Source organism: Labrus bergylta, chromosome 17, assembly GCF_963930695.1.
Source record: "Labrus bergylta chromosome 17, fLabBer1.1, whole genome shotgun sequence".
NCBI lineage: Eukaryota > Metazoa > Chordata > Actinopteri > Labriformes > Labridae > Labrus > Labrus bergylta.
This window is the reverse complement of record NC_089211.1, coordinates 24,119,569-24,136,013: the sequence shown is the minus strand read 5'-3', so window position 1 is coordinate 24,136,013 and position 16,445 is coordinate 24,119,569.

Here is a 16,445-nt window from a genome sequence, read left to right as displayed (position 1 = left end):
TTAACAAGTGTGAGGCGCTAAATGTGGGAGTGGGAGTTTTAGTGACAGAGTTTCTATATGAGGAGAAATATGAGCTGAACTTCTCGAGGGGTTGCGTCCCTGAACACGACGAATAAAAATAAAAAGCCCTGGAGGAATTCTTCTGTTCTGCTCCGTTCAGTTTAACGGGTTTGTATTCAGACGATTTGAAATGTTGTAAAAACAACTAAATTCAATAAATGCTGCCTCGTCTTCATGGGTTTTATATTTATTAGTATTTGGACGCAATGATCTCAACTTAAGGTGCATCACCTGGTTATCTCTGAGAGAGAGAGAGAGAGAGAGAGAGAGAGAGAGAGAGAGAGAGAGAGAGAGAGAGAGAGAGAGAGAGAGAGAGAGAGAGAGAGAGAAAGGGAGAGAGAGAGGGAGAGAGAGAGAGAGAGAGAGAGAGAGAGAGGGAGAGAGAGAGGGAGAGAGAGAGAGAGAGAGGGAGGGAGAGAGAGAGAGAGAGAGAGAGAGAGGGAGAGAGAGAGAGAGAGAGAGAGAGAGAGGGAGAGAGAGGGAGGGAGAGAGAGAGAGAGAGAGAGAGAGGGAGAGAGATAGGGAGAGAGAGAGGGAGAGAGGGAGAGAGAGAGGGAGGGAGAGAGAGAGAGAGGGAGGGAGAGAGAGAGAGAGCGAGAGAGAGAGAGAAGAGAGAGGGAGAGAGAGAGAGGGAGAGAGAGAGAGAGAGAGAGAGAGAGCGAGAGCGAGAGAGAGAGGGAGAGAGAGAGTGAGAGAGAGAGAGAGAGAGAGAGAGGGAGAGTGAGAGAGGGAGAGAGAGAGAGAGAGAGAGGGAGAGAGAGAGGGAGAGAGAGAAGAGAGAGTGAGAGAGAGAGAGGGAGAGAGAGAGAGAGGAGGAGAGAGAGAGAGAGAGAGAGAGAAGAGAGAGCGAGAGAGAGAGAGAGAGAGAGAGGGAGAGAGAGAGAGAGCGAGAGAGAGAGAGAGAGAGAGAGGGAGAGAGAGAGATCGGAGGTTGGATTTGAACCCGGGCCGTCCGCTTGGAGGTCTATAGCCTCCGCTCATGGGGCACTGCACCACCAGCGGCCATTGTTATTTTTTTACTGAGTAAAGTTCAAGAAAAATCAGACGAGAAAGTTTTGGTTAAGATTATTTTGGAATGAAATTTGTGCAGATCGTTCTGATGATGCGATTTGAAAACAGAGCTGCAAAGTGCAGGAAGCAAAAAAGAGGCGGATCTTATATTCTATACAACTTTGTGACGTTTGTGAGTTCTGACATAAACAATAAACTTATTTCAATGTTTTCTCTGAGACTAGGCTCCTTTCCTGCATGTCACTTCCCACTTTCTCTCTCCCTGATTTCTGACTCTATCCATTATCCTCTCTCTCCATCAAAGGTGTAAAAAGCCCCAAAAAAATCTTTAAAAGAAAAAAGTTAACTGTTTTAAACTGCGGACAATTTAAAATTCAATAACTGTAATCCTTATTTACATATTATTGGCAATAATGAAAGTGTATATTTAACAATGAAGTGAAACTAAATTATTTTCTTGGGAAGACTTCACTGATGATGTCATGAAGTAAAAACTCTTTTATGTAAAGATTGTAAAATGTTTGATCGTCGTTTTTTTAACTCGTCTGCTGAAAGGAGATTTCCCTCGCTGGGTATAAAGCGAAAGTGAAAGGACAGAGAGCCTCACTTATTGGAGGATCACTCTCTGAGCGGGCCAGGTTTTCCTCTTCCCTCCCCCTGTCAGTGAACACAACAGTGAGTATAACATTTCACACTCGCAGAAATTAGGAGCAAAGGAGAAAAGTAAACACGGGAGAATTTGGGAGCCGGGGTTATTTTGGAAAAGAAATCCCTGTGTTTGTATTAATATTCCTCCTCTGGGAAAACTTCTGTCACTGACAATTTAAAGGGGCAGGCGGCCAACATCATGTCAATTTGCTGTTACGGCGGTATTTACGACTTTATTGAATTAGGGCAGAAAGTCTGCGGTGGGTCGAGAGAGAGAGAGAGAGAGAGAGAGAGAGAGAGGACGGAAAAAAAACAAACTTATTTTTGTTTCCAGTGTGTTTCCGTCCACATATGGTCCCAGTTTTGCCCTATATACCAAGAATCTCCGAGGTGACCTGTGACCCCAGCCCCTCAGACTAACATGGTTTTGGCTGTCTCACTTTGAGTTCGATTTGACCCCGTGTCCCCCCCGAAGCTCAAAAGGTCGACTCCAGGGAGCAGCAAATTAACCCAATGTGTCAGAGCTGGCATGACACCATGTTTCAGCCGAGCTCTGTCGTTTAAATATTCTCCTCGTCCTCGCTCTTTCTTCTGGGTTATTTTTAATTCAGAGTTTATGGTGTGTGACTAATTCCCCCCCCCCCCCCCCCCCGCCCCCTTTTTTAACCTCCCTCGTCCTTTTCTTGCTGAAATCCCCCCTCCCCCCTCCCTCCTGCTCTTTATCACAATCACTTCTCCCTTTTTTTTCCTCTTCAGTCTCTTTTTTCTCTCTCTACATCTTCTCCTTCTGATCTTCAGTATTTCTTCCACCTCTCTCTCTCTCTCTCTCTCTCTCGCTCTCTTCTCTCTCTCCTCGCTCTCTGTCCCTGCGGTTAAAGACGTTTCAGTTCAGCTGTCACAAATTATGTTCGCCTGCCCAGCTGTCAAAACAGGGGGGTGTCCCTTTCATTCCACCTCACGTACTACGAAAGGAGAAGGGAGGAGGGGGAGGGAGGGAGGGGAGGCTTTAACGCTCGTGTTTTGGACACAAGCAATTATCTCTAATTATTGTTTTTCTTTTCAGTTTCCCTGTCCCGATGGAGGTCTGACGAGACGAAACATGCAATAATCCGCTCCAGTCGTCCAGAATCAGCGGGCTCCTTTTTTCGGAGTCCGGGCTCTGGGTCTCTGGGACTCTCGCGGCTTTCATCTCAATGTGAGTCAGGAGTTGATTCAAACATGGAGTGATGGGAGAATTAACCCCTGGGACCCAGCTTTCAATGGCTCAGCTAAGAGATTATATGTGTTGATGGCAGGCTTTTTTATACTACACTGGGTGTTTTTTAAAAACTTCAGCTGTTAAATCAAGGCACGGCATCTTCACCTTTTTCTTTTAGGTCGGCTGCCGTTCATCTTTTTTTAAAGCCTGAAAAAATTCGGTGGACATGGAGGAATAATCCCCCCCCTAAAAATGATACCATGCATGTTCAGAGCAGGAGATTTTTTCAACAGGGTGCCACTGGGAGTTTATGTTCCGATGTGCAGCAGCTACAGATTCCCATGACCGTCGCTGAGCCCTTTGGGATTTCAAGCTGCTTTTTTAGTGCATGTGAAATAGCGCTTGAACATAAAAATGCACACAAACATGAAATCAGGGAAGAGAAACATGCAGTTGATGATGTCACTCGAGCAGGAATCGTCTTAAAGATTGTAATTAATTTGAAGGCTTGACATCCTTGGTGGTCCTTCTGCAGGCTTCTTAAGCAAGAAAAAAGAAAAATGCATCCGTCTGTACAACATGTTGCATGCATCCTTTTGGTTTCAGCATTTCGTGCCAAAGCCCGACGGATGTTTTGGCAAAACAAAAAGCCACACGTCTCAGATATGACTGACACAAAAGGATGTCAGAGGAGGGAGGAAACTAAAAGAGGAGATTAAGGGGGGGACTAATTGGAGGCCTCGAGATAACACAGAACAGATTAAAAGAATTCAACAAATATTCCTTTCGATTAACAAGAAGAAAAACTGCATCTTGTTTTAGCCTCATTAAGCCCGGATCATTATCCTCCTGCTGAGACTTGAACGCTTTATTCCCTCTAGGATTCAATTCAAAGCAACTTGTGCGGCTAAATCAGATCATTTCATATAAAATCGCTTGAAGGGGGGCAAAAAAGAAAAACCTGCATATTTTTCATGTAGGGATTATCTTTTCTCTTGTCAAAAGCGAGCCGTCTTGACAGAGCTGACCTTTCTGGGAGCGGAGGGGCTGGTGAGCCAAAAATGAAAAGGAAGCTATTGTAGCTTATTAGCTCGGTTGCATGTCCCCTTTTTTATTTAACCCCGCTCTGTCAGAGTTTAAAAAACTATCTGAGAAAGTCAAAGTGCTTAAACCGGAGTCCCAAGAATGTGCTGGTTTACGTCTTGAATAAACTCTGTGAACTTAACGTCCTGCTAACGACTGAGCTAGCATGCATGCTAACTGACGGTTATCAGGAGGCCTGCTGTACATGACATCCGGCTGGTGTCTGCTCCCTTTTCAATCATTCAATCAATCAGTCAATATTTGTATAGCGTCAATTTAAAACTAGTGTCATCTTAAGACGTTTTACAAAACTAACTAGTTCAAGTATGAAAGATTGGAAAGATGCTGCAGTTTGTTGTTAGCATTTAAAGCATCAGCACCTTTAATGTTTAATGTTTGTTGAATCTCTTGTGTCGTTGCAGTACATTTTTGTATCATCTACCAAAGAACATTTATATTCCTGTATTTTCTAAGCAATAATCTGTGCCTTAACACGGGAGCAGTACACATAATATTTACAACACACACTTGAGGATTATTTGGACAAATAATCGGTTGCGATTATAATTGGTTAGCCTCAAATCGGGCTGGATATATCTTAAAAAGAAACTTAATCACCCATCATGCATTGCACTTCTCTAAGAGAGAGGATATAGAAGTGAGCTCATCGGTGGATTTAATAACTGAACCTAAAAGCTGATCGTCGTCGTCATGACAAACCACACGCTGCACTCGGGTCGTATTATAAGTCTCTAAATGTTATGTACATTACACGGACCACCGAGAAGTATATGTTACATTCACACATGTAGGACGTGTTTGCTTCATTTTGTGTGGAATAATTCAGCCTCTGTAAAAGTCATCTATGTCACTGGAAACCACTGAAGCGAGCCCGGCCTCGCTGAGTTATGAGCTCTCCATGTGTGTCATGGATTGAGACCTCAGTCTTCCTCTTTCCGAGCTTCCTCACAGAGCCATAAAGGACTTTCATGATAAACACTTAGGAGGCAACTGATAAGTGAAAATTTAAACTGTCTTCAGTCATGATTTGCTTACTTTTTTATTCATTTTAAAACTTTAATTTACAGTACAATCAAATAAATGTTAAGATGTTATTCAGCATGTCAAGGTTCAAGATTCAAGGTTTCATTTTTCGGTACCTAAAAAGGTTAATTTGTTGTACAGAGAGGAGCTTCAAGGTTACAAATATACAACAAATAACCATGCTAATTCAAGATTAGACTGTCTGCATGTGAACGCTACGACCTCCATGCACGCAATTAAATGTCTTCTCCAGTATGTTCTTCTCTGCTCTTTAGTTCATATTGTGATCAAGTCAGATATTTTCATTATACGTCTCAGATCTCCTGCTAAACTCTCCGTTTAAAGGCCCTGACACGTCTTTGTCTTGGTCAAAAGTTGCACTTGAACACACCGCAAAGACTACAGCCGACGGCCAACCACCACTGAGAGAAAATAACTCTCCATGCCAGCAGGGGGCAGTAGTCCATTTTTATGACACGAGAAGACCATTCTCACACCGCTGTCGGCCACCACTCGGATTACAGGTCGTCTACTAATGGAGAATAATGTCTGATAAAAAGTAGAAAATGGCGCTGGCGTTGTCAGTTCTTGGTCTTTCAGTGAAAAAGGAAATGAAGGAGACAAATAAGGAGAAACCGTACTAATGAGTGAAAGCATGGATACTACAGCGGCATGCTCAAGGGGCTTTACTGAACCTGAGAGGAGAGCTGGAGAGAAATGAAAACTCCCAACAGCCAATCAGAGAGATTCATCTCACCAACCGCCGATGCAAAATGTTGAATCGGACAAAAAAAGGCAGAAGGGGGCCGAAGGGGAGCGCCTCAAAATTCTAGATTGAAAGCGTTGGCTTCTCATTTGCCGACCTCTTCGTCTGTTGAATTGTTGTTACTGACATGTGAATGTAACTGTTTGAATGCTGCTGGGATGTGTTTGTTTCCTTTATGTTGTCTTTGCGTTTTTCAAAGGCCTCGGTAGGCTGGGAAACTGGATTGCCCTTCTTGGATCAATAAAGTTGTCTGAATCTGAATCTGAAAAAAATAGGCCGACCATCGTTCACCGACGGTCCAACTAGGACTGACAGCCGACGATCTCCTCGTGTGTCCTTAAAGGAGGAGTGAACAGTCATGACGCCTTACGCTGTGAAGAATAAAGATCTGACATGTTTCATCAAACTGTGAATAAAAAGTTTTTAATTTGTAAAGAGAGGAAAGAAATCCTTTAATCCAGTTTATAAATCAATTAGGCCTTCAAAAAAAAAAAATGTTATTGTTGTTTCATATGATGAATGTGTCCTCACACACCACACATACAACAACATGTCTCAATCCCAAACAGGAATAAATCAACTCTCTTTTTTATTAATGTTATTGTACACAGAGATTTCCCCTTCGACTTTGATGCCAACACATCCCTACAAAAGGAAAACCACAATGAAAGGGGACACCACGCTGAGGGGGCTTCAATCAGAACTCTGCACACATGATGACAGACTAATAAATACGTTCAGCCGTGAAAGACGAGATGTTGGTTTCCATTGTTGCTGTAAACAATCGGTGAAACAATTGGATTGGATTTCTCTTCCTCCACATCAATCAACTCATCGTTGAGAAGTGAAATAAAAAACAGACTACCTGTGAATATATCTTACATTTGTGCGTCCAAAATCACACCTTTGGAATCTCCCATCTCCCTCTCTCCTGCAAACTTTAATGTAATGCAAAAGCTGAAAAATGCAACCGTGAGAACTACTGGTTGTGTTCAGAGTGTCTCGTCTGCATCTGATAATAATCAACTCCCCCCCCCCCCCCAAAAAAAAAAAAAAAGGTTTATTATTCAGCGTCTGGGAATATAACGCTTCATTTCCATGTGCAGTCTGGACACCATGAAGCCCTGAAGAGTATCAGTTTCCTTTGTGTTTTTCCACGTCTTATAATGCTTGAACTCTCTGTTTGTGATTTCTCGCGACAGGCTGAAAGGTGAATCATAAGATGTTGCAGATTTTAAAAACAAAAGGAAAAAGTGGTAACCCATCTCCTCTTTCATCCTCCGGAGAGATCGCCACTTTTATCATCCCGATCTGGGCATGCACGGCTTTTAATTCGCCGAGACAAGGCACAAGAGTTCTTCTCATGTGGGTTTTTTTTTGGAGCATCTGCGGTTTATGACATGATTACAGTCTATCACAGATAAATTTAACCCCTTGAACTCTGGATTTTTGCACAGATATTTTCTCCTCTGTGTGTTCACATTTCACACTTTTGTTTCACACCATATTTAAATAGTACAAGTGCATCATCTTCTGCACCTGCTTCAGACTATATCTCTAAAGTGAAGCTGATTTATTGAAAACAGAGTCGGATTATTAATTTACTGCCAATTTACACATAGTCAGTGCAGGAAGCGGTCTGTCAGCGCCGTGCACTATGGCGCCGTTCGCTCCCACTGCGGTCCGTCTCTAGAGCAGCACCTCTCTGCTCCGTTTTTATGCCTTTATTTAGAGTTAGGACAGAAGATAGAGTCAGAAATCAAGGAGAGAGAAAGAGAGGGGAGTGACATGCGGAAAGGAACCATCAGGTTGGATTTGAACCCAGGCCGTCCTCTAGCAGCCTTAGTATTTTTTGTGGTGTTGGAAAACAAAGCTAAGGTCGACGTTAAAAGAAAATTAGCTCCTCTAGTGTCCACTTGAGACACTCTGGTCTTGGCTGGCTCCAATAAACAAAATATGGCAACCTCCATCATTTGGCTTCAAAACATCTTTTCAGAAACCAATGAGTGACATCACTGAGGCTAAACGTCCATTTTTATACACAGTATATGGAGCGAACCAGATTTTCTAAAGTTGATCGAACTGTTTGAACCTCATTTATTACAATTCCTCCAAATACCTGATATTTGACATTTAATCTAAAACCAGTGAGGATTAGTTTTTAAGGAGTTCTGATTTCTGAACCAGGAATGTCTGTAGACTACGACATTTCTGCGTTTATTCCTCCAAGTTGTTGTTGATGTTTCTTACTTGGTATGCAAAAATGTTCAACCTGCTTGAAGAACTTCAGAAAAAGTCAGATGATGGGGAATCAGTTTTTCAGAGGTTAGTCCTCCTCGGATGTGAATCCGACTTGTGGCTCCTTTTCCACATGTGGATTTCAGACTCTATCCACTGTCCTGTCTTTAAAACAAAGGCAAAGAAAGCCCAAAAATAAACCTTTTAAAAAAGTTTAGGGGAAGTTCGTCCATTATAATTGATTCTCTGAGAATTGGCTGATAGAATCTAAAGTTACAACAGTTCAGTCCTTGAAGCAATCTTTAATAACACAGCTTTTTAAGGTTTTTAAAATCTGCTGTTCTGACCTGCACATAACTTTGCATCATGCTGATGTTTGCATGTGTGTGTTTGAGGTTGTTGGGGCATTCATCAGTGCACACACACTCACACTCACACACGTGTGTTTATGTGCGTTTGTCAGAGAAAGCTTTGTTTCTGGGCGTGTGTGGGCCGGGGCGTGTTTGATTTCAAAGCTCGGCAAATGAAACCCAAAACTCAAGAAAAGCTGACAAAACAAGCCGATCCCAGGTGGTTAATGGGTCGGGGGGGGGGGGAGGGGGAGGAAAAATGACCAGTTGACCAGCATCATAAGACGACCCCCATCTGTAAGATATTACTCCTAAACTCTTCAGTTTGTCCAACACATGTAACAGATGGGTGGTCCTGTGATAACAAGGCCTGAGTGACACCTCAACTTGAGTTCTTCAGCTTAAAAAGATGGGAGGATACCAAAGTATGATGTCAAGGCAGGCGATGACAACCTGCCTATTTCTGCACGATGCCAATGAATCTTTTATCTTTTGAACCGCCCGCCCGCCGCTCTTTAATCATCCCGTCTTTCCCAGATGCCTCTGAAAAAGACACAAAAAAGAATAAGTTTGTCTAATTCAGAGAGAACTTTGTGCTCAGGGAGCCGATGTGAGAAAGTCCCCCAGGTGTCAGGGGTGAGAGGTTGGAGGTCCTGGTAGTGTGGGTGGTTGTGATGAAGCCCCTGTTAGCAGTTAATGAGGGCTGAACAGACACACTGATCAGCCCTTGTAATTTGCAGGGGGCTAATCGCTGAATATTCCCTTTGACAAGAGAGATTACACGCAGAGCCCGAGGCCCGACAATGGAGATTTACCATGTAATGTCTCCACTATAGAGCCAGGACACAAAACCAGGGTGGATCAGACCGTAGGAGGGAGGAATTAGAGGAGGGGGAGGAGGGGGGTGGATGTGGCATCAGCCAAGAGGTACCACCTTTGGGACAATGTGAAGATTGGGTGGGGGTGGGTGCAGGGAGACGCAGCAGCACAAAGCTCAGCATCACATGGGTCAGCTATGACCTTAGAGAATGACCGGGGCTTTACGATTGGCTAAAATAAAGATAAGAACGCTGAGTTTACACTGCAAAACACTCAAAACGTAACAAGTGCATTCGTCTCATTTTGACTCAAAATGTATACTTAAGATAAACAACATTCACCGGCTAAGACCGAGTAGTTTTAATTAGTTAAACTTGATGCCGGTGCAGGAAGCAGAATTAGCTTAAAGTTTTTGAAACAACATTTTAATCTCAATTAAAAAAATGAAAACAGTACATTTTTGCTCCTGTTATTTCCATTTCCATCTATATTAAAAAGGAAATAATCTTCAGAAAAGTTAAAGGGGTAATAATGGATTTGAAGTGTCTAAAAATGTAAATTCTGGCGTTTTTTGTTTTTGGATTTTGAAAATTAAAAAAAAATCAGAGAATCGAAAAAGACCACATACTTTTTTCTAGTTTTCTGTTGTATCTTTCATCACAGGAAGTTCACTGATTTACTCAAGTCTTTGTGGAAAAAACACTCACTGCATCTGTTAAATATTTCGTTCTTCTCTGTGTGACTTTTGGTTTCCTCCTCGTAAACATTGTGACATCTAGTGCTTTTGTTTTGAAGGTGGACAAACTTAAGTGTGGTGCTTCGTACTGATGAGCTGACTCAAATCACAACACTCAACGGCTTGCGGTGAGCCCAACAAAGTTTTCCTCTGGTGTTCTACAATTCTACAATTCACTTAGCAGACGCTTTTATCCAAAGCGACGTACATCAGAGAGTGAGAACAACACAAGCAAGGATCTAGAAAAAAGGGAACAATGTCAGTAAGAGCAAACGATCAGCTTTGAGTCTGATTGGACACACAGGTGCTGACAGGAAGTGACCAGAGGCAAAGCACAACATTGAGGGCAGTTCTTGAGAGCTCTAATCAGTATAGAAACCATCTTATAAGTCGACGTTATCAAACAAAAACCATCGTCATTACCATCATCATCATCAATAATATGGAGACCATCATCATTAAGTTAGTAGGTATTCATGAAAGAGCTGGGTCTTTAGCTTTTTCTTAAAGGTGCAGAGGGACTCTGCAGATCCAATGGAGTTTGGAAGTTCATTCCACCACCGGGGGGCGACAGAGGAGAAGAGTCTAGTCAGAGACTTAGGACCCTGTTGTGAAGGTTGGATCAGACGCCTTTCATTGGCAGAGCGTAGTGGGCGTGAGGGAGTGTAGATCTGGATGAGAGAGTTAAAGTAAGGAGGAGATGTTTTTGTCGCTGTTTTGTAAGCGAGCAGCAGAGTTTTAAATTTGATTTCTCTGGTGTTAACACAAGCCACTAAGCACAACATTTCAACACAGATATGGGTATTATTGTTGCTCCACTATCTACACTGTGGTTAACAAGCTCTGCTGAGGGAGGAAGGCGACATTAATGCTTCTTCTTCATCAGTTGTATCAAAGTGGGCTTTGGGTGTACGCAGGTAACAGTCCGCTTGGAGAGCAAAGCAGTGCTTCGACACAAATTCAATCTTTGACACCATCTCTGTTCATATGACAAAGATTTAACCTTTTTATTGATCTTTCTCAAACAGGTGACTGCACATGACTGTAGATAACAATCTTTAGACCTTGAGATATTTGCCCAAAGATGTTGAACCACTGAGACCACAGATGCTGCTTTCCTTAAACTGTGTTGTTCATTTCGATCAGCCTTAGGAAGGAGGAGGAGGTTCAGTATTTTTTTAAACTATTACCTTCCATTGAAACTGTCAGGGGGGGATTGGGAGTGTCTTAAAGTTAACCGACAGGAATCACAAGCGATCAATTAGGAGAAGGTGAAAGTAAGAAAAGCAAAGTCCCTTCAAACACGTCGAGGCGCTGTCTGTTCATTTGTACAGGAAAATCAGGAGGAAATATCATCGACTCATGGCTCTGCTCACACTTTGTGTGCAGTAGTACGCCACGCCAGAAATTACCCTGGCCGATCCGGAGCATCTGATTGGGCCGTGGTTGGTCGTCATGCCTCAACTACTGACGCGCGAACTGGACTTCTAAATTACTAAAAAAATAGATTTAAATTGTCCTGAAATGGCACAGTGTACATGCAGCTTCAGGCTTCTAGTTTCAAATGGTGCTTCTGTGGATACATGCGATCCTATACAACAAGAACTCACTGGAGGAACCTCTAACTCTCTCTGATGGAGAGACAACGAGCCCCCCACACCTGGTCTAAATCAAAACCAATCAGCTGCACACACCTGAGTCTGCACTGACTCCATCATCGTCCTCAGTGAGTGGAAAGAGTGAGTGCCCTCACATCGTCTTTTGGCTCAGAGAAATCTTCCTCTACATCAATGTCACATTTCAGAATGAGTATCGCTCCTTGCATAACGACTCTTCTGGAGCTCATCGCGGGGATCTTAACAGAAACATGTTGAGCATTAAACGGTTGCAAAACAGAATCTGAAGCAGAAGAATTTATCACCAGCCTTCCGCTTTACAAACACTTTCATAAATCACTGCTGCAGCTGGATTTTTTTGTTGTTGCTATTATCGTTGTAGTCATATAGAGCACCACTCCCTTTGCAGTAAATCCTACCATGTGAGAATGTCAGTCTTCGTTTTTAAGCACCTTTTTTTTATCAGATTTAAATAATTGGAAAATCCCACTTTTATAAAATTCAGAGTTGAACATGATTGTAGCCTCTATGAAATCATCACTGTCATTTTACGATGGTTGAAACTCTACATTCATGATCTTTTTTTTTTTTTTTTTTAATTATCCAATTACTGCTCTTACCTTCTTATTGCTGTTCTCTTTTGATTTGCTTTTAGCTCTTTTAGTTTCTTACATCTTTTTAAATCATTGGTCCTCTTGGTCTCAGCTCGTGTTGTTGGGTTCTTGTGTTGCCTGGGTTCTTATGATGGTTCTTATGATGGTTCTTATGATGGTTCTTATGATGGTTCTTATGATGGTTCTTATGATGGTTCTTGTGATGGTTCTTATGATGGTTCTTATGATGGTTCTTGTGTTTCCTGGGTTCTTATGATGGTTCTTATGATGGTTCTTATGATGGTTCTTATGATGGTTCTTGTGATGGTCAGGTTCTATATGTCTGTTGGGTATCGTGCACTTTGGGTTCTTTTCTGTTGAATTGTATTTAATTATTTTTAGTATTTTGTATTTGTTATGTTCTTGTTGTTGTTTATGTTCTTCTGTGTTTGGTTTAGTTTGTTCTTGTTTTTGCTGTTTGTCAAAGCACTTTGTAAACCTGTGTTTTTAAAAGGTGCTATAGAAATAAAGTTCTTATTATTATTATAAAAATGTCTTTATGTAAAATGCACAGAACAAAAAAAAGGAGGTAATTGTGTAACTGAACCTGCAAATTCAGTGGAGCAATGTGCAAATGTCACCTCACAACGACCGTGAGGCCCGTTTCCTCCTGTGAGAAAGATGTGATATTCATCTTTACGTGTGTGGCTTGGGGTTAAAAAGATGACTGCAGCATGTTGGCTTCTGCGCTCATGGGAACGTACTACGGACCACACGGGAAGCTCCAACTCCATATCGATGATTTCCATAAAATGTTATTATGAAGCTAATTGTGCTCCTGTACTTCAGATCAGATTGCCAGCGCATGAAAGTCAATAAAATGTGGTATTTGCGGGCTCTAAGATAAATCCACTTCGACATAAATGATCCAACAGCCCACCTCGCTTATTAACTCGACTGTATGTGCTGTGTGAACGGCGCGAAAACCTTCTGGCTGAGAAAATGATCGATTTTTACCCCCGTAGCAAGGGCGTGTGAGAGTCTCTTTTAAGCCAAATGTGCGCTGAGTAATGGTTACGGTGCAAGCACAAGTAGTTAATGCTCACTCGACTCAGCGGGATAAAAGTAGATTAAAGTGTCGATTATTGGAGGGATTTTTTTTTTTGACAGGCGGCATGCAGGGGAAAGTGGATAAAAAAGATAAGTTATAACCACTAAGAACCATTATCAATTACGATTTTGAAGGATTTTTTATTTTTTTTACAGCATCCTTTGGTGCAGAGGAGTCGCCATGTGTGTGTGTGTGTGTGTGTGTGTGTGTGTGAATCCAGCTGTGCAGCGAGCCGCTCTGATGGAGATATTGGACGGTAAACATTTCCAGCCTCCTCCTGGAGTTTTGAGATTGTTGCAGTAAAAACGGCACGGGGAGAATGCGCGCCGTGCTCGCCCACAGCTGAGAGCCCACTGCTATCAGATGTAGGGCGCAAAACCGCAGAGAGTGGGACCGTGTGGGGGCAGACCACCCATGAGTGTGCCCCCCCCCCCCCTCTGATTTCCCCTTCGCTGCAGCTGGAAGCGACACAATGCTGGAGCATGGGAACCGAGCAACATGCAGCCATGGAGCAGTGGAGCGGCTCCTTAAACTGGGGATATTTTTGGTTTAGCACATGAGCACAGTTTAACTCACTTTCAGTGCACACACAGGCTTCTCTTGCCCCTCTTAGACTTTATTAGTTTACAAAGTTTCCCCCTGAGAGTGTGCCGTTGAAAGTGATGCAGCATGGGAGTCAGATGGAGAGCTAGTCTTTGAACGTGTTAGCATTGAGGATGAAATGGCTGCAGGAAGTACAGCACAAGCTAATGCAACAAAGCCATGATTTAGCATTGCAATCAAAGCTTTAAAACAAACAGTGGTGTCATGTGTATTACAAAGGCCATGTACTTCAAAGTTAGCTAATGCCATATCATGTAAGTACACAACAGGGTCCTAAGACGCTGACTAGACTCTTCTCCTCTGTCGCCCCCCAGTGGTGGAATGAACTTCCAAACTCCACTGGATCTGCAGAGTCCCTCTGCACCTTTAAGAAAAAGCTAAAGACCCAGCTCTTTCATGAATACCTACTAACTTAATGATGATGGTCTCCATATTATTGATGATGATGATGGTAATGACGATGGTTTTTGTTTGATAACGACGACTTATAAGATGGTTTCTATACTGATTAGCGCTCTCAAGAACTGCCCTCAATGTTGTGCTTTGCCTCTGGTCACTTCCTGTCAGCACCTGTGTGTCCAATCAGACTCAAAGCTGATCGTTTGCTCTTACTGACATTGTTCCCTTTTTTCTAGATCCTTGCTTGTGTTGTTCTTACTCTCTGATGTACGTCGCTTTGGATAAAAGCGTCTGCTAGGTGAATTGTAGAATTCGACTTGTTTTCTAAAACTGTCAAAGCAATGCTAAATGACAGCTCTGTTGCATTAGTTAGTCCTGTATTTTAATGTTGGCGTACTGGATGTTTTAATATTTGGGTGCAGTATTCTGTCTTTGCTGTAATTTAATAGGAGAACTACAAGATCACGCAGGAATAACAGGAACAAGGTGCAAACAACATGTTACTTTGACTTTCCCAGGACGGGACCCTTGTCTGATTTCCTGTCCAGGTCGAGATGCAATGTTCAGCTCAAGGCGTGCTTGACTTGGAGCGTATTTGGAACGGAGCAATCCCAATTCTTCTTTTTATAAAGATGTATTTTTGGGCTTTTTGGGCCTTTATTGGATAACAGAACAACCCCCACCCCCCCCACCCCCTTGCTCCCTATCCCTCTTCCTGCATCTTATCCCATCTCTCCCCCTATCCGTTTCCAATCCCGGTGCAGTCTAGGCCTGTGAAGGCTGTTTCGTCATGAGCCGGGGATCCGGCCGAAGATTTCTGCCTTTTAATAAGAAAGTTTTTTCTTACCACTGTAACTTTTGCTGCTTTGCTAAAGTGCTCATGATGGATAGACCGGGTCTTTGTAAAATAGCAATAAGTAAGGTCTTTTACCTGCTTTTTGTAACATAACAATGAGTAAGGTCTTTTTACCTGCTCTTTTGTAATGTTAACAGACAAAGAGTAAGGTATTTTACCTGCTTTGTGTAAAGTGTCTTGAGATAACACTTGTTATGAGTTGACGCTATACAAATAAATTGAATTTAATTTAATTAACACTTTATATTAAGGTGCTCATAATAAGCATTAATAACAGGTAATAAGTCACTTATAAGACCTTATTAGATTCTTATTAACACAAATAAGAATATAAAAGTGTTAATATAGGCATAATTAACACATTTATTATGTCTTATAAGACACTTATAGGCTCTTATTAGAAACTTATCAACACTATATACTGTCATAAACATTAATAAGATGCTTATTAACATTAATAAGACTTCATGAGTGTTAATAAATTAATTTATAATTGACTTGTAAGATATTAATTAACACAAAGAAACTTGTTTATAGACCACTCATCAACATTCATACGATGTTTATTAACATTAAAAAGACTTCATTGTAGAGATAGGGTATTGGATTCAGAAATCAAGGAGAGAGACGTGCGGGAAAGGAGCCACGGGTTGGATTCAAACCCGGGCCGCCCGCCTGGTAGGACTACAGCCTCCATACACTAGAATCCTAATTTAAATGGTGTTATGGTTCTATGGGTTTAGGGTTAGGGGTTAGGGGTTAGGGTTTTATGTTTAAAATATTCACATTTTGATCTATGATGGACTCAGTTGGAGACTTTGTAATGTCTCCTTTCTTTGAGCCACTTTAATTAATTGATGTAATTTTCTCAGATGTGATATAGGTTGCTTGTGTTCTGGGATGAATAATGTGAATGTGGGTATTGTACTCAAAAAGTTAAACTGCAGGACAGCTTCTGCTATGCTGAAGCTAATGGGGGTCCTAACAAACAGAATAATAAGTGGGTTGTAAAATGGGGTTTCCAGGGCTTTTAAATCAAAACAAATATCTGTCCATATGTCAGCATTTCAAGAATCTTCTATATGTTTTTCCTTGAACCACATCCCCCGCTTCACATCCATATCTCTTCTCTCAGTGTGGATCATAAACACAGTCATCCCCCACCCTCCGTCACATCAACAGTGTTGAAGACTTTTGCTTCCAAATGTGGAAATCCAAAAGCAGAAGCATTCGTCAGTGATGTTTAGGTGAAGTAACCCCCTGGGTTAATAAACTAAACAAAGGCAAAATGGCCGCCAAAATGAAAGCCAGGCA